Here is a 20,109-nt window from a genome sequence, read left to right on the forward strand (position 1 = left end):
AGACGATTGGTTACACACCTGAAAGAGAAGGAAAATGTGTCCTTTAATTCCTTTCTTTCTGCAAAAATTCAGGGTGTGTGAGGTAGAGAAAAAAAGGCATCTCCTTTTATTTTCTGTCCTTTTCTTCCCCAAGTCCTGGCGGCACTTGTTGAGGGATCTGTGCTCAGCCCACCACTGGGCCAGCATGCCGCAACCTGCTTTTGTCTTGGGTGCCAGTATCTGAATGAGGGGAACCTGAAAAACTTGAAAAAGCTAGAAATCCCAGAGCCACAAAGGGGATGTTATTCTGCCGTCCACAGCTTGGCGGATGGGGTGTGTTAACAGCTCCTTCAGTACCATTGCCCTGCTCCAGCCTGCAGCTCCTGGGCTGGCCTGGCTCCACTGCTGCCCCCGTTGCATGGGACAACCACCCACTTCTAGTGGAAGGCTAAAGGGTGTTACTGCCTTTTTCATACCCACATTCGGTGAGTCCTGAATTCTTGTCCCACATCCAAAAAGGATGAGTATGAAGGAGAATTTTATTTAGTGACAGCTCTCAGTGGAAAGGGGACTCAAAAAGGGCAGCCCTCTACCCGAAGTCAAGTAGTCTCCCAAAGTGTGGCTGAGTCCAGGGCTTTTATGGGTTCATAATGAGGAAGCGCGTGCTGATTGATTTGTGAGTATGCAAAAAAGGCTGAAGGAAGGTACCATTCAAAGATGGACATGACGGTGTAAAAAACAATTAGAGAATGGTAGGTATATGTAAAACAGGTGAAGGGTGGGGATCACTCAGAGGAAAGTGCGCCAGTAAGGAAGAGAGGTTCTTAATCTGGTCTAGGGATTCATCTGAGACTTGTGGTTTGGTTTTCAGGCTTTAAACTGTCTTTGGCTTGAAGGTCAGATTTCATTGGGGACCCATTCCTGTCTGCCTCCTGCTGCTATCATGTATATTTTATTATATATATTTTATTTTTATGTGTGTATATATACATATTTTATTAATAGATCATTTTTATAGCAACCTTTGGTATACAGAAAACTCAGCCAGAAAGAAAGTACAGAAAGATCCCATATACTCCTTCTCCTCCCACCCTCAGTTTTCTGTATTAACATCTTGCAGCAGTGTAATACATTGTTATAATTTAATCAATATTGATACATTATTATTAAGTAATGTCCATAGTTTACATTAAGTTTACTGTTATGTAGAATTTTATGGGTTTTGTCAAATATATCAGGTGATGTATCCACCATTATAGTATCATACAGAGAAGCATAACTGCTCTAAAAATTACCTTATAAAACCATTTTGTCCCTCTCTCCTTTTTCCCCAAACACTAGAAAACACTTATTTTTTTACTGTTTTTGTAGTTTTATCTTTTCTAAATTATTATATAGTGAAATTATGCTGTGCATAGTGTTTTCAGACTGGCTTATTTCACATAGCAATATGCATTAATGGTTCCTCCAGGACTCTTTGTGGCTTGATAATCCATTTTTCTATTGCTGAATAGTATTCTATAATATGCATGTGACATAGCTTATTTATCCATTCAACAACTGACATACAGCTCCCAATTTTTGGCACCTAATGAAACTGCTATAAATATTTTTATATGGAGTTTGTGTGTGTGAGGATATAAGTTTTCAACTCATTTGTGTAAATACCTAGGCAAAAAAATAGTTGAATTATGTGGCAAAACTATGTTTAGCTTTGTAAGAAATTGATAAAGTGTCTTCCAAAGTTGCTGCATTATTTTGCATTTCCATCAGCAAATAATGAGAGTTTCTATTGCTACGCATCCTCACCATTATTTCATGCTGTTAGTATTTTGGTATTTACCCATTCTGGTTTTCATGTAGTAATACCTCCTTGTTATTTTAATATGTATTTTTCTAATCACATACAAGTGTACTTCAAAATGTTTGTATTAAACTATAGAATTAAAACAGAAAAATAAAAACAATATAACTTTATTTCTCAACCTAGGCTTCATCAATTTTAAGACAATTTCATAAGCAATGATACCAACTCCTTAGTACATCCTTAAAGAACTGAAAGTCCTGAGAATTTAACCATGTCAATGCAATCTTTTAACTTATAATTTTTTAGAGAAGACATTTCACTCTGTCACCCAGCCTGGTGTGCAATGGTGCAATCCTAGCTTCCTACAGCCTCAGACTCCTGGGCTCAAACTGTCCTCCCACCTCAGCCTTTAAGTAGCTGGAATTACAGGCACATGCCACCATGCCAGGCTATTTTCTGGTTGTTTATAGAGACAGGGCATCACTGTGTTGCCCAGGCTGGTTTCAAATTCCTGAGCCCAAGTGATCCTTCCACCTCTGCCTCCCAAAGTGTTGTGATTACAGGCATAACCCACTGCACCCAGCCTGTTTTACATTATTAACTGAAAAAAATGGGTATCCTTTACTTAGTATTTTTTAGATTATAGAACAAGAAGCCAGAAGGAGCTAAATAATCACTATTCAGTGGATGTCTAATGATTTCTCATTGAAAAATCTCACAAAATTACTATTGTTTGATGAGACAATGAGCAGGAGCATTGTCATGGTAAATAAAGACTCTCTAATGATGTTTTCCTGAGCATTTTTCTGCTAAAGCTATGGCTAATATTTTCAAAACTTTCATAATAGGCAGATACTGTTATTGTTCTTTGGCTTTGCAGCAGTCAACAAGCAAATTGCCCTGATCATCCCAAGAAACTGTCATCTTTGTTCATAACCAGTCCACTTTTGCTTTGACTGGACCAGTTCCACCTCTTGATAGCCATCACTTTGATTGTATTTTGTCTTCAGGATTGTACTGATAAAGCTCTATGTTATTTCCTGTTACAATTCTTCAAAGAACTGCTTCTGGTTCTTGATCATACTTGTTTAAAATTTCCATTAATTCTCTGCTCTTGTCTGGAGCCAATCTGAGCACAATGGTTTTGGAACCCATCTAGTGGACAGTTTGCTCAACTTTAAGTTTTCAATCAAAATTATTTAAGCTGAACCAGTTGAAATGTCCACGATGGTGAGTATTGTTTCTACAGTTAATTGATGGTTCTCTTCAACTAGGGCACAAACAAAATTAAGTTTTTTCTTGCAAATTGATATGGAATGTCTGCTGCTGTGTGCTTCATTTTCAACAACATCTCATCCCTTCTTAGAATAAATTATCCATTTGTAAACTGCTGATGTATTTGGGGCATTATCAAAATGTACTATAAACTTTTCATAAAAAATCAGTGATTTCACTATTCTTCCACCCAAGCTTCAGCATATATTTTATGTTTGTTTTGGCTTCAATTTTAGCCAAATTCATGTTGCTCTGATAGGAACTCTTTTCAAACTAGTTTCTTATCCTTCTTAGCACCTAAAAATATATCCTGTTTAGACATGTTACAACAAGTTAATATGAGTTGATTTTAATGCAAAAAATTAAGGTCTATGCAGAGTTTTCTCAAACCACACATATTCCATAAATACTTTGAAGACCCTTCACATGTTGAATATTTTTTCATGTGCTTACTAGTTATCTGTATCAATTTTGATTAGGTGTCTGTTCAGATCTGTTATGAGTTGAACTGTTTCCTAACAACTCATATTGTTAGTGGTGGAAGAGATCCAAGTTACCCCAAGTTACTGGTGGCAAATTCATACCCATCTGCAGCAACTTCAGCCCTTGTCTCCTCAGAAGAAAGAATTCGACTGAGGGGCATAAGGCAGAAAAAGAGATTGAAGGAAGTTCCAAAGCAGGAATGGAAGTTTATGTAGAAGGCCTTAGAACAGGAAAAAAAGGAAAGAACTTGTGGAAGAGTCCCAAGTGGGCTCCTAAAGGTCAAAGAGAGAAAAAGAAGGTTCCTTTAACCTTGATCCTGGGACTTTATAGGTTCACCTCTTTCTCATGATTCTTCCCTGAGGATGGATTTTCTCCATGCACAGTGTTCTCCTTACCCTTGGGATTGGACAGTGTATTTAGGGAGTTATATGCATACCCATCTGAGACTTTCTTTTTCCGGTGGAGTGTGCCTGGAAGATCGTACTTCACTATTTTTGTCTCTTAATCTGCATGCCCATGAAGTTGCTTCTCCCTAGGGCCTATATTCAATTAACATTTTGATGCTAACAAGTGTGTTTTACACAGTAGAAGTTTTTAATTTCAATGGAGTGAAACTTACTAATTATTATTTTTCATTAATCATGCTTTTGGTATTGTATCTTAAAACACATCAGCCAACCTAATATCACATAGATATTTTTCTTTGATATCTTCTAGAAATTTTATAATTTTGAGATTTGCATTTTTATCTATTATTCATTTTAAGTTAATTTTTATAACATATGTAAAGTCTATATATATGTGTGTGTGTACATAGATATAGATATAGATATATAGATATAGATAGATAGCACTTGAATGTGTGGTTGTTCAAGCAGCAGTTGTTGCAAAAATTATCCTTCCTCCATTTAATGACTTTTGCTCCTTTGTCAAAAATTGCCAATTTTTGTGTTGATTTCTTTCTAGGTTCTCTATTTTATTTCATTAATCTATTTGTCTAATTTTTAACAAATACCACTGTCTTTATCAGTATAGCTTTATAGTAAGCCTTGAAGTTGTATACTAATATTCTTTTGACTTTGTTCTATCTAATACGGTGTTAGCTCTTCTAAGTTGTTGTCGTTTCCACATAAACTTTAGAATCAGTTTGTTGGTATCCATGAAGTAAGTTGCTGTAATTTTAATCAAGATTATGCTGAATATGTAAAATAAATTGGGAATTTGACTATTTTTATTTAGTTTTCAGTGCTAAGAGTGAAGCTCAGCTTCATAATTTAAAGTGCATTTTTTAGCAAGATAATCAATTTTCAGTATAAAATTACAAAATATGTAAAAAAAACTTCTATCTTATTACTCAGAGTAACATCTTTTAACTATGTCTTTAAATATCTTCAATAATTATCAATATCACTATAAATATTATGACTGAGCTTTTTTTCTCATATTATTTTGAAAACTATTGCTCACCACCATGAAAAATTAGAATTTATGTTGTTTCCTTGAGTTTATAATTGCTTTTTAAATTTTTTTTACCAAAGCCTAATATGCCTTAAACATAACTTAAGCTTATCTCACTAACCATGGATTTCCTCTTTCTAGATTTTACTCAAAAATTATTCAAATTTTCTCTCCAATTGCATTGGTTATTCTCTAGTATCACTGTAATGCTGTCCTTCAGGTATTTGTTTTACTCTATTTCTAAATTAAATCCATTGTTTCCTCGGTCTTGTGTCTTCTTTCTTTATTAGCTTCTTTATTTCATATCCTTGAGTAACTATGCCCAAAAGAGACAAAAGGAGATAGATAAATTCTGGATTTTTGCATGTCTGCATCTCTCATTTTTGATAGTTTGAATGAGTATTGAATACTAAATTAAAACAATTTGTGCTCAGACATATATAGGCATAATTTTATATTCTTCTACATGCCAGTGTTGCTGATAAGACTCATGGGAATCTAAAATTTGTTCTACTGTTAGAACTAGTTTTAATTTTCTTTTTACTTCTTTTTTCTATAAATTTTCTAAGAATTTTAAAGTTATTTTCAATATCCTAAGATATCCTCAATATCACAATATTTCATTATGGGGCCTTCTTTTTCTCTTCCTGTTTTTCTTCCTTCTCTGATATCATTGCTTTGTTTTTCAACACTTTGATTATTTTAATTTGAAAATAATTTTTCTGAAAAAAATCTTTTGTTCTTTTTAAAATTATTTAAATTTTAAATTCTTATTCTTTTTTCGTAGTTCTTTCTGGAATTCTTCAAATTTACTGTTTGTGTTTCTTTCATTCCCTCTCATACTTTTATTTTCTTTATATTCTGTGATATAGAGGATATCTTTTTACTTTTATTTCAACTCTTCTATTGAATATTTGATTTTGTAATTACGTGTCTGGCTTGATCAATTTAGGCTGCTACAAAAAAGAGTACTATAATCTGGGTGGCTTAAATGCCAGAATGTATTTATCACAGTTTTGGAAGCTGGGAATTCCAAAATCTCTTTTTTTTTTTTTTTGTAACATGAACAGACTGAGACTTTTCCAGATCTTTAAGTTATAGTTGCTTATTGCTTAACATCTTCGTGTTCAATTTATTTCTCTCTTCTCTCATTCTCTCATTTTACTATAAGCAGTCAGGAGGAATCAAGATGCTTTTTCAACATTGTACTTAGAACTCTCTTCAAATAAATATCCAATTTCATCACTCACAGTTCTACCTTCCAAATACCACTAGAACACAAACACAATTCAGCCAAGCTATTTGTCATTTTATAACAAGGACAATATTTTCTCTATTGCCCAATAACATGTTACTAATTTCCATCTTAGATATCACCAAAATAGCTCTTCAAACCCATATTTCTATCAACATTCTGTATACAGTTATTTGTGTGTACTCTAAGAATATGAAAGCTTTCTCTACAGCTTTCCTCTTTAATTTCTGAGCCCTCACCAGAATCACCTTTAAGTTCCTTCAAAGCTATACGTGGGCTTTTTCTAGCATGCACCTCAAAACTCTTTCGGCTTCTACCCATTACTCAGTTTCAAACTGCTACCACATTTTTAGATATTTGTTACAACAGCACTGCACTTCTCAGTACCACCTCTGATTTTGAAATTTGTACATTATTTTTGAGGCATTGGTATATTCCTTTCATTGCTACATTAGATTACACTGGATTTTCTGTCAATGAAAAGTTGCATTGTTTTCAAGTATTTATTATTCTAAAATATTCTTCTAGGAAATTTGTCTCTATACAGATTCAGGAGTTTTTCTAGGTATTCAGTACAAACTGGGCTGGGCATGGAAGCTCACGCCTGTAATCCCAGCACTTTGGGAGACCAAGGTGGGAGGATAACCTGAAGTCAGGAATTCCAGACCAGCCTGGCCAACATGGCGAAGCTCCTGTCTCTACTAAAAATACAAAATTAGCCAGTCGTGGTGGTACAAGCTTGTAATCCCAGCTACTCAGGAGGCTGAGGCAGGAGAGTCACTTGAACCCTGGAGGCGGAGGTTGCAGTGAGCTGAGTTCGCAGCATTGAACTCCAGCCTCGGCAAAAAGAATGACACTGTGTCTCAAAAAAACAAACAAACAAACAAAAGGGTTAAGGTATGTTCCAACACGTTTCCACAGTGGTTGCAAACTATTATACTCCAACCTGCACTGTAAAGGGTTCTTGTTGATTACCACTTGCCCCAACTCTTAGGATTATTTGACTTTCATTTTTATTTCTAAAGTCAAATCTTATTGAGTTTATATTTGAATTGCCCTGATTACACATGAACACTTAAGAAGATATTTACTACACACTGTGTAAACTTCTCTGGAAGCACCCTGAATAAGTTTTGCCTATTTTCTTTTGCTTACACATATTTTGAAATTGATATGTGGGGGATTTTTATGTATTCTGAATATGAATCTCTGTTGGTTTTACAACCACCAAATATATACTTCTAGTGTTGCTAGTCTTTTCGCTTTATTTACATTATCATGTGATAAAAGACATTTTTAAATTTCAATTAAGAGTACAGAAAAATAACATTTTCCAGTAAATGCTTAGATCTTTCTGAAAATTTTGAAATATTAATATTAAAAGTTGCTGCTTCTTATAAAACATTTAAAGCAATATTATGGAAACTTGTGATATGTCGATTCTTTCTCTAATTTCCTAAAAACATAGAGTTATTCATTGTGTCCAGATGCAAAATATGTTTTTTTTTCCTGCTTAATTTTCTCTAGTTTTCTAGTGCTCAGTTGTATGATGAACTCTAAAACAATGAACATTATGACATGCTATCAATCATTTTAGGCAAAAATAGTGTCAAGTGCAATTACTTATCAGTAGTCCCCTTACCTGTTCTAATTTTGCTTTGACTAATACAGGTAATGACTCGAGTACCATTTGTCTTACCACACATAAAGAAAGAGAAATAAGATTTATTACAGAATTACTGAGGGTTTTTTTTTTTTTTTTGAGCACCTTAGGTTTCTTCGTTTAGGTTTGAATATGATGTCTTCAGAACATTTTGTTGATTTTTAAAATAATAATAACACAAAAAATAAACACATAAGTTACAAGCATAGTAAGACTGCAGGTTCTTTGCTAATATGTATGCTGCAGAAACATACATCTGAGAAACTCAAAGATATTTTTTACCTTCTTAGACTTTTCTTAAACAAAATTAATGCTCTGTGTTAAAATCACTGGATTTCTTATCAGATCCTCAATATGAGGCTCATGTAGATATCAAATAAGCTATTTGATTTTGAGTTGAAACATATTTTAGTATTATTCTCAGCATTAACTAAAATATGCCTTTCAATTCACCTTGAATATGGATCTCAGATGAACAACTTCAATGGTTTGTCTATGGCTCTGAGGAATATAGGTCAGTTCGTTTAATTAAACCCTCATAGTATTATACAACTGTGTTTTTAGACACATGTTTTACAACAAAATAGAGTTATTTCATATTAAAATAGAGGTATATTTTAATAGATAATATGTATCTATTAATATATCTTTGAATATAAATAAATATGTGTCTCAATATTAGAAGTGTATAGAAAAGATGTAAAAATTTTTACATGGCTAGTTAACTTACTTATTTTCAATTCTTTTTCTTTCTTATAACCACCTACAGAATTAGTCTGGTTACTAGATTTAATAAAATATCTATATTTACTATTCAAACTAAAAAATAGACATCACCTAGTCTGTGTTCCAATGTGTATTGTCTTTATAGATCATACTGATCTGGTAGAAATATTATAAAATACATCATATGCTTAAATAGTATATTTTTTCCCCTTGACTCTTCTGTACATTTTAGTTGTCTAATTGTATTGCTTCTAATATTCTGTCACTCTATTTTCTCTGTTTTCCTTAAAAAAGAATCACATACTAATAGGTTGTATTTACCTCACTGGTTGTGTCATTGAGACTTTTATTAAGTCATCGGTTTCTATTTATTTCAAAGCCTAAATTTTATCACATTATTTTCTTTCATATTTACAGATAAACATTTGTGAATAAGGGTGGCTTTGTTTTCAGTGCATGTAAAATAAATTCTGGAGAGAATGTAATTATAAGCTCTTATTCTATTTTATTACACTTCCAAGAAGTTAGGACTTTATTAAATGTGTGACTTCCATTTGCATCCCTGGAGAAATAAATCAAAAGAGTGAAAGTGTTTATTTATCGTGATTTTATTATACATAAGTTCACAGCAAACTTCGTGCTATAACTAATGAACAAAAACAAAAATGCTGTGAATTTAAATATTCAAATATTTAAGTAAATATTTGAATTGTTTATTGTCAATAAACCCTGAAAAAGACTGGATGAATTTATTGAGTATTATTTATCATAAGCTTAATACCAGAATAATCCTCTTGTTGATATAAACCTTTTGTTTCTACTGAATATATTAAAGATGCTTTCATTATTATCATCAACTTAAATGTCTAATGTAATTCTTAGTGCTAAAAAATTAAGAAGAAAAGAAGCAAAATAATATGTATTACAAAGTGTTAATGTCTTAGGAGTAAAAATCATTTTACTTCGAAGAATATTTGGCAACTTTATATGCATAAGCAACTTTATTGTTAATCCATAGAAATTATGATGAAATTAGATAATTATTTCATTCATTACATAAATATTTATTGGATATCTAATTTGTGTCAGGTACTCTTCCAGACACAGGTGCTATGTTAGCGAACAAAACAAAATATTTTGCTTTGCTTCCCTCCCCTCTATAAAACTGGGCTTATATTAGGCAGAATAGGTAGTGAGAGAGGTGTGGAAAGAATGCAAACCACTGAGTTATGAGGGTGGCAGGTCAGAAGTGCTAGGAGAAGTGACCAAGGGAAACACAGGTCAAGTTTTAAAACCCATGGAAGTTGAATCATTTTAAGATGTTAGTAAAAAGATTCTACTGAGGCATGGAAAAACAGGTAATATCATCTGACTACAGGTAAGGTCCATCATGCAGGGAGTAGCTGCTTGTAAAGACTTGATTAAAACGAGGGATTAAAATACTCTAGAGTTAAGTTTGAGAAACACACTGAAAGCAAATGAAATAAAATGGTAAAAGTCACAAAGAATTCTGCAGTGTGGTTTTGAATTCAAGACATTTGCCTATCCTCAAAGATAAGCCCTGATTTTATATTAAAATGTTGGTGAATGGAAGTATATTTCCATATATGAAGTTAAGATAAAAATCATCGTAAGGTATATTTTGTGTTATTTATTAGAATCCTTTACTTCATGTTTTTTGTTTATAATAACCAACCATTGTTAGTCTCAAGATATTGATAAGAGTTTTCCTAAACACTGAAATAATATATCAGTAATTGTGCAACTTTAATTTTGTGGAAAATATAACTACATGTATTCAGTCTTCCCACCCCCGTTGATTCATAACAGAAATTCAATTATTTGAATGCAGAAATTGGACTTTAATCTAATCAATACATATAAAAGGAAGTCAAATTTTAAACTGTCATGATCATCTTGAAATCACCTTTTTTATTTTTATTAAAATAAAAAATTTTATTAAATATGTTTATTAAAATATATCATGATTATTTTTCTTTTTCTTCATGGTTACAATTAGCTTTATGTTTAATTTTTTGCATATTGAAATATTGAAGGCCGATTTGGTGGCTGTAAAAGTGTATAAATAAATAGGCCATGGTACCAACACCTATTAATTAAAGCCTGTATTTGGATAAGTGCCATAACATTCAATGTAGAATGTATTTTAAAATATTACATTTTAAAATAAATTAACTATTTTTAACTGATATCCATATTAAAACATTATAATACAACAGTATACATGGAAAATAATAAATTTAACTTTATACAATCTATTTTTCAATGCCATTTTATTTACAATCAACCATTTTCAAAATTGCTTAGCAGGTTATAGGCATTAATTCCAAGTACATGAGGCTATGTGATGGGTTGGGGAAAATAGCATGCTATTTTTTCTCCTATAAATACATTCTTTTACTCTTCCAGATGATCAACCAACAGCTGCTGATTGCTTCAGCTGTCCTGTATTTTGCTTGATAAATAAAGCATTCTTTTGATTTTAAAATCTGTCATTATTATGCATATACCAATAAATTAAAAAATAAAACTTTTTAAAACGTCTCTTCTTTCGGACCTATATTGGCTTGGGAAAAAATAAGAAAGGTATATTACTCTCTTTTTTGCAATTTACTTCATATTTAAATAAAAAAATGCATCAGCATTGATTGTAATTATTATCATTACCTCATTAATGTCATTATTTTATTGATGGGGGAAATGAATGAATAACTTGCCCACATACCACAAGTTCTATTAAATAAACATTTTTATTATGTAATTGTCATAAAAAAATCTGCTTTTTATTTTAAACCTGAAGTTTATTATTCATTATCAGCTGAACACTTGCAAAGGCTAAAGCACTGAACTGTTCCAGAACCAGTGTGTCTGTTGCTATTGTCTCTTTTTTTGTTTTTGTTTTGTTTTGTTTTGTTTTCAATTACTACAAAATCTTGATCAAATCTTTATTGAGCTATTCAGATAAAAAATAGAGTTCCTTATTAGAACTTTGAAAATATGTGAAATTGAATATTTGTAAAAATGATATTATCTTCTCATGGGGGGCATCTCTAACTACTTGTTTTGTTATTACAATGTTTTATTTATTATCTTTTCAGCAAATAATAATGCTTTAATCATAGAACCACTTAAACTTTGCAACAATTTCGTTGTGTTTTTTTTTAGTATATGAAAAATGTTTTCTCATTATATTAACAATTCTGTGCATTCTACATCAAAACTTTCATCCTTATGACAAACTAATACTTTATCCTTTTAAACTTACTACAAAAATATAGGGGAAATTTTAATTTTTCCTTCCAAATATAGGTTCATAAGAAATAAAGTTTACTTGAACAAAATTGGAATGAACAAACATCTTGCAATTTGTTGGGTGTGACATATATATTCTTACTTAATATACTGAATTATTTTTTTAAAAATCCTTTCAGTATGTTTTATAAATGTATATTATACAGCAGATTATTTAGTTGCTACCTTTCCATCATTAGTCAGATATTGCAAGAACATATTCATCTTCCCAGTGAAGTAGGGTTTATAAACTCAAAGGCTAGCATAGTATTGCTTATTAAACATATTTTAAATGGAATAAATATGAAAATTACATGCATATCAATATTATTTCATTTAATTTAGATTTTATTACAGTTTTTGAATAAAACCCCATGATCAAACATAAATTTACCTTATAGTAAGTCACTAAAAGAACTGATCATATGTATCAGTGTTTCTCAGGTTTGGTTTAGTTTTGTTTACTTCGTCTATAATTTATTTGGGATTTGTATTCTCTTCTCTGTGGTATCCAATGGAAAACAATAACTATATGATTTTAAAACATTCATATTTAAAATAGATTGCACGAGTGTGGTTATATTTTCATCAGCTTTAGTGAGGGAGACACACATTATTCATATTTCCAGGAATGTAGTGTATTGTTTCACATACATATTTAAATCCTAGACATAAAACTGTGTTGCATTACTATACTTTATCTGTCATGATCATTCTTTTTCTGAACTCCTTCTCATTTTGTCATGCTCCTTTTAATAATGCAAGTCTGACCATTAGTCATTTCATTTTTCTGGCTAACATCTTTGCATTAGGGATAGACATGTGATCTGACAAACATCAGGAAGATACAGTAGGAGTTTTGTTGGGGTTGTTGGAATAGAAGCAAGCTGTTCATGTTGGGTCTAAATATGGAGCCTAAACTTGTAAGAAGCTGCCATCTGAAAGCCACACAAAAGGTAGAAGAGCTAAGAGAAGACAATAAAATGATGACTTTTTTTTTTTTTTGAGACGGAGTCTTGCTCTGTTGCCCAGGCTGGAGTGCAGTGGCGCAATCTCGGCTCACTGCAAGCTCCGCCTCCGGGGTTCATGCCATTCTCCTGCCTCAGCCTCCCGAGTAGCTGGGACTACAGGCGCCTGCAACCCCGCCCGGCTAATTTTTTGTATTTTCAGTAGAAAGGGGTTTCACTGTGTTAGCCAGGATGGTCTGGATCTCCTGACCTCGTGATCCATCCGCCTCCGCCTCCCAAAGTGCTGGGATTACAGGCGTGAGCCACCACGCCTGGCCAAAATGATGATTTTTTAAGTTACTGAACCCAGTTATACTAACTGACGCCTATAATTATGAGGCAGTATATTTCTTTTCACTTTATCTCTTTGAACTAATTTGCAAGTGAGAGTCCCTTAATTGATGCTCTAAAGTTAGCCATAAAAGAAAACAAACAAAACTAAAAAACATGACAACTACAGTTATTAAGTGTGGGTTAGTGGCTATCAATATATTTCTCTAAATAAAGATAATTTTCTAAATAAATGACAAAGTTTAAATATATATTTACTCTTTCAAACGTATTTATTCAGCCCCAATGTAGGCTCATCAGTTAACAAAACAGGTAAAAACTCAGACTGCAGGAGCTTGGTTTCCTTTAAGTCAATTTAGTGCCAAATGTTTTCCTTTTTTTTCCTTTCTTTTTTTTCCTCTTCAGTCTGCCACATACTTATTAACAAATAGATCTTACAGGAATATAAGACATGTGAGAATTATGATCTATTTGCCCAGAAGACCCAAAGACTCATTTACATAATGGGGGTTTGCTTGGGGAGGCACAATTAATGTGCCCCCAGCTCAGGGTTATCTCTAGTATTGATTCATGGCAACTTTCTCAACTAGAAACTCCTAATTTGGGTTTGAGGTATTGCTTTTCTTAGAGTCTGGTCTACTCTTGTCTTCTAGGGCAGAGTCACCTATCTAATTGTCTGCTAGATATCTCCAGCTGAGGCAGGAGTTGGATCTGGAGGCGGAGAACATAAGGCCAATTCACGCTGACTTCTTAGAACTAAATCAAATGGAAATACTTAAGCTATGACAGGAAATATCCTCTCCATTTACATATGGCGTACACCAAGTAAATGACTTTTTAACTTTACTTTATCCTCTTCATTTACATAGCGCGTACACCAAGTAACCAATGGAAATCTCTAGAGGGTATTTAAACCCAAGAAAATTCTGTAACCTGACTCCTGAGCCCCTATGCTCACGCTCGCTCCCACCCTGTGGAGTGTCATTTAATTTTCAGTAAATCTCTGTTTTTGCTGCTTCATTCTTTCCTTGCTTTGTTTTTGTGTTAGGTCCAGTTCCTTGTTCAAGACACCTAGAACCTGGACAACCTCCACTGGTAACACAGCTAAATTTTTCATAAACATCTGACTAAAGTTCTAACATTTTCTTTTCACATGCAGTCAAAAATTTCATCTATTAGGAGGGATGAAGAGAACGCATCAAAACCCTGCTATATTGCTTGTTAAGTCTGAGTTGCTAAGGCAGCATCTAGTAGCAAAAATTAAAGTAAAAAAATAAGGACAGAAGTACAGGGCTGTTGAAGTTGGGATGCACCCATTTATACGTGTTCTTTTCTTCTATAACTGTTCCTCTTCCATCATGTGAAATACTATTCTAGAGACAATGGATGAAATTTATAGTTTAATTTTTATTGTGAGAAGAATTATGTCCAGAACGCAATCCGCAGCGTGATTAGTATAGGTATCAATTGTCACTGGTTTGTTGTATCGGTTAGTTTTCCGTATAGCCTTTAAACGTAGTAATATGTTTCCCATATTCAAATTAGGAATGGGGATCCAGAAAAGTAGAAAATAAAAATAATTGCATTTGATGGATCAGTAGAAATAGTCTTTGATATTTCTTCTTGTAACAGTTCTATGAAAATAGCATTAAAAATGAACACAGCAGCCCTAAAATAAACTTAGCAGATGACCTTCTGGGTTGGATTTTACAGTATCTTGTATGGATTGTTGCCTCTGAAAGTGTAATGAGAGGGCCAGAAAGATAAATAATCTCTTTCATATTTGTTATCAAAATTAAGCATCTTGTAGCTATCCCCCCATCTTCTTCCGATTTGACAAAAATAAAAAATTATTAGGTTAGTTGGGGCAAATCAGATGAGAAGCAGAACGTTCTTATTCTGCTTATAACCTTTTCAACTACAAAATTTATTTATTTTTTTGCTTCCTTTCTTTCTTATTTTTTTAACAGCATTGAAATATTGGGAGAAGGGAGTTTAAAAAGATAACTAAGAAGACTAAAACAAATGTTTGTACTGTTAATGACGTTTTTCACTTGTACAAATTTTAGAACTTTCTACCTCTATGCCAAATTTATTATTTTTACAAATGTGAATTACATGTAAAAACAAACTAGGCAATTTGAGAATTAACATGAATGGAGACATAGAGTGCTAATTGTAAGGAAATCATGATTTTTCTGTTAGCTCATGTGAACAACAAAGTGAAAACAATAAACTACTTTAAATATATTGAAATCCTAGTAATCTTAAAATGATAATGATAGAGGAATATTTTGAAAATTGGTTTTGGCATAAAGTAGCACTGATACTTGGTATTATTTTAGCAAATAGATTTAAATTCTATTTAAATAAAATAAAATTATTCTATTTAAATAAATTAAATTCTATTTAATAAAATTAAATTGTTCATTTGATTTAATGAACAATGTGGTTATTAAAAGGAAAGGATCTGAGAATAAGTTTTTTTCTCTAAAACCTTACAGTTTGTTTGAGCTGGTATCCTCCCAAAATTCTACCTTCAGCTGCCTTAGCATTTCCATCTCTAAATTCAAAGTTAAAACAGCAAAAATATTATATTTTCTCAATATTTCAAGCCCTGTCATATCACTTATGGCATATTACTTAATGATAAATAGTATCATAAATGAAATTGCATGCTATAAAATATCATAACAGAATAAATAAAACAGAGAACTCGGTGGGTTCATTTTGTTTTCCTTGATCCATTAACCAAGCATTGCTATTATCTTCAGTGGCAGAAATGGCTGACGACAAAAGGCTTGCATTTTCTGCTGCTGAGCTGAAAACACAGATTAAGAAACAGGCAGGATTTTTAATAATTTTATTTTGAAGTGTGTAGATAATCATTCGGCTTTTTTCAGGGGTGATTAGGGCTGTTTTGGCATCAAGTGAGGTAAAAAGAAAAAAAAAGAAAAATACATAATTTACCTTTCAATGTAAAAGCTAAATGAAGGCTCAAAAAATGATAAAATCTTGTCTTCTTTCTCCTACCTGGGCTTAACCTAAAAATGGCAAAGAGATGAATCAAGGTCCGAGGTGAAAGTCAAGTTAGTATTTTTTAGTAATCATTCTTTGACTCATTCACTGATTCACCCACTCCACAAATGCTAATTGAGTAGTTTCCAAGTGCCAGGTCCTGGAGATGCAGGTAGCCTGCATCATTTTTCTAAATCCTTGGCTTCAAGAAATCAGTAGGGGGTGAGGCCAAGCTGTGAGATGGGAAAAAAATACAGTAAACAAATACTGGAATGATGTAAGGTCTTTGACCAGAAAAAGAGCAAGAAAAATATGACACATCAAAGAAGGATGTACTCATGCCCTAAGAAGAAAGAAGCAACTGTGTTGAGATGGCATAATGCTGGGCAATGGATGGTCATAGCGGGTCTGAACAGACAGGGAAGAGGAATGTAGAATTTATCGTGAGGTCACTCTGAGGCTACTGGAAGTCTTTAAACATGGGAGTGATAGGTTAAGATTTGCATCTTATAAATATTATCATATCAATAGGGAGAATGCCAGGATAAATCAAGGAAAGAAGACCACGTAAAGCCTTCTACTGGTGAGAAATTATGTTCTGAATTATGAATTGGGAGCAGTGGGAATGCAACACAGTCTTTACTGGATACAGTAAAGTACTTTCCACAAAGTACTCCATTTAAAAACGTGTCTTGCTTTCATTTCTCTTTCAGAAACTTTATCCCACATCTTTGGGTTGGAATATCAACTAATAGAGAATTAGCATTTTAGCTTTCTTAGAGTGGATCTTTGAATATAGCCAACAATTATTCAATAAACTTTCATCCTTTCATTTTTTATTCTAGCAATCCATTTTTCCACATTACTATACTTTCTAACACTATAATAATAAAAGTCTCTTCATTGAACACCAGCAAACAATTGAGGTGAAAGGCTACACATTTTTACCCTCAGTGCCAAGCACAGGGCCTTGCACTTACAACGTTTCTAATAAATATTAAATTTAGATATGTATAAATTATTTAGCAAATGCTATCAAGTTACTTACTGTGAATCTTTCCTCAATAATTTGGTAATAAGAGAGGTAAAACAGGCTTCTAGGATTAATGTCAATGAGATATTAAAAAGTCACATTAAAATGACAGAAAAAATATATCTAGATGACTAAGAATAGATTGTATCCTGAGTGAATTTATTTTATTATCTGGCAGTATTTATTTTCTGGAAATTATTCTTAGTACAAGATATAAGATAGGTATGAGGCTAAATTAAATATTAGACAGATGAAACAATTTGTATGGGACACTTCGGTTCTAAGTGTTATAAATTGACAAAGATTCAATTAAAAACAACTGAAGCCAAAAGAAAGAAAAAGAGAGAGAGGGAAGTAGAGAGGAAGGAAGGAAGGAAGGAAGGAAGGAAGGAAGGAAGGAAGAGAGGGAGGGAGGGAGGGAGGGAGGGAGGAAGGAAGGAAGATGCAAGTCTATACTTGCATCTCCTGAGTATACCTGCCCCAAGAAACTTGATAGAAAGTCCTAGGCAGATAATGGTTTAGGCAGCTTTTTCTCCATCCACATTTTTCAGTCTATCAGCAAGGAAGGAAGGAAGGAAGGAGGGAAGGAAGGAAGGAAGGGGGAAAGGAAGGAAGGAGGGAAGGTAGGAAGGGAGGGAGGGAGGAAAGAAGGAAGGAAGGAAGGAAGCAAGGAAGGAAAGAAGGAGAAAGGAAGGAGTTTCCAGGAGTTTCCAGTTTTTATGGATCCCGGAATCACCAAAATCCATATGGTAGAGTTTGGGGTGGCTGGATCCAATGGTACAAAAAATGTCATGGGACTTTCTCTCTTTTCACACTCTGCACAAACTTTTCTGTGTAGTAGCCATAATGGTCCCAAGTCAATATTTGCATCTCCTGAGTATACCTGCCCCAAGAAACTTGATAGAAAGTCCTAGGCAGATAATGGTTTAGTCAGCTTTTTCTCCATCCTCATTTTTCAGTCTATCAGAGTGACCAGGCAAGCTGTTCACTTGGAAGTGTAGAGGGCCGGGGGCGGTGGCTCACGCCTGTAATCCCAGCACTTTGGGAGGCTGAGACGGGTGGTTCACAAGGTCAGGAGATCGAGACCATCCTGGCCAACATGGTGAAACCCCGTCTCTACTAAAAATACAAAAAAATTAGCTTCGCGTGGTGGCGGGCGGCCATAATCCCAGCTACTTGGGAGGCTGAGGCAGGAGAATCGCTTGAACCCGGGAGGCGGAGGTTGCAGTGAGCCAGGATCCTACCACTGCACTCCAGGCTGGTGAGAAAGCAAGACTCCATCTCAAAAAAACAACAACAACAAAAAGTGTAGAGAAGACTTGCTTATTACAAGAGAATGTGTTAGCTTGAGGTACCTGGAAACTAGATATTCTCAAAGGCAAATCTGGCAGTGTCCATCAAGAGGCAAGGCTGACTGAGGTCATTCCTGTAGAAATGGATGCATCTAAGTATAATCAAATACCTAAATGCTCTCATAATTTAGCTAGTGATAGAGTTCACAGACTCTTTTCTTAGAAACTCCCATCTCTGCCACTAACTCCCACAATGAACTTGGGCTATTCATTTCTTCATTTTATTTTCATGAAAAGTTAGAGCTTCACATTCCTTTACTTAATATGGTTATTCATTTATACACTATCAGCCAAGGAGGAGACTGCAGAAATCATTTTGCCCAAAATACTATATTTTTAAGAAAATGGCAAGATAGCTGAAAAGCAGTACATTGTACTGTTTGTGCATTTTTAAAATAATTTTCCTAAACCAAGTAATTTTTAAATGAATCAGTGTTCTATTTACATAATATTATCAAATATATTTTAGTGTGCTATTTCTTTCTTCTTTTGTTAAATGTAATTTAATTGTATCTTGTTCTGACATACATGTACAGGACATGAAGATATGTTACATAGGTAAATGTATGCCATGGTGGTTTACTGCACCTATCGACCCATCTTCTAGGTATTAAGCCCAGCATGCATTAGCTATTTATCCTGATGCTCTCCCTCCCCACTTGTCCCTGCCCCGGAAGGCCGCAGTGTGTGGTGTTCCTCTCCCTGTGTCCATGTGTTCTCTTTGTTCAGCTCCCACTTACAAGTGAAAACATGGGATGTTTGTTTTTCTGTTCCTGTGTTAGTTTGCTGAGGATAATGGTTTATAGGGACATGGATGGTGCTGGAAGCCATTTTTTAAAAAATTAAGATGTAATTCTCCCAGACACATACCTTGTAATTTCCTAGGATTGTTCCAACTTTTTTCTCATAAAAACTGGCAGCAGCTACCCTGCTATTGTTGAACGTATTAGAGGTGTTTTCCTGTCTCAGGACCTCTTCACTTGCTGTTCCCACTTCTGGAATATCCATCTCTTAAATTGCTTCTTGTCTTGGTCTCTTGTTTAATTCAGATATTGACTCAAGTATCACCAACTCAGAGAGTCTTCTCCATTCAATTTAAAATCGTCACTGTTCTCTACCTCTGCAAAAAGGGCTATTGCATCTAAAATTATACAACAGTTAAGTATTATGCATTAATAAAAGTATATTATGTTTTCATAAAGGAGTCCTAGATAGATCAATTTATGAATCATCCACAGAAATAAGTTATATTGTTCCTATTAGAAAGCATAATAGATATCTTATGTTAATTTCTAAGATGTATTGCTAATTTGTTTTAGTATGTTCCCTTTTGTTTATAAAAATGTTAAAATATACATATACATCTACATACTTATGCATATACATGCCTAAAGATACGAGCTAGTTCTGAAAAAAACACATACTTTCTTTTGAAGAGGGAAGTTTTCTA

The 20,109-nt window shown here is 33.5% G+C and overlaps 1 long non-coding RNA gene across 3 annotated transcripts in view; it reads left to right on the forward strand.

Moving 5' to 3' along the window:
• Positions 1–20,109, forward strand: part of LOC104006019 (uncharacterized) — a 205,604-nt gene that overhangs the window by 94,000 nt on the left and 91,495 nt on the right. The gene's annotated exons all lie outside the window — the stretch shown is intronic.

Source organism: Pan troglodytes, chromosome 3 (assembly GCF_028858775.2).
Source record: "Pan troglodytes isolate AG18354 chromosome 3, NHGRI_mPanTro3-v2.0_pri, whole genome shotgun sequence".
Lineage (NCBI taxonomy): Eukaryota > Metazoa > Chordata > Mammalia > Primates > Hominidae > Pan > Pan troglodytes.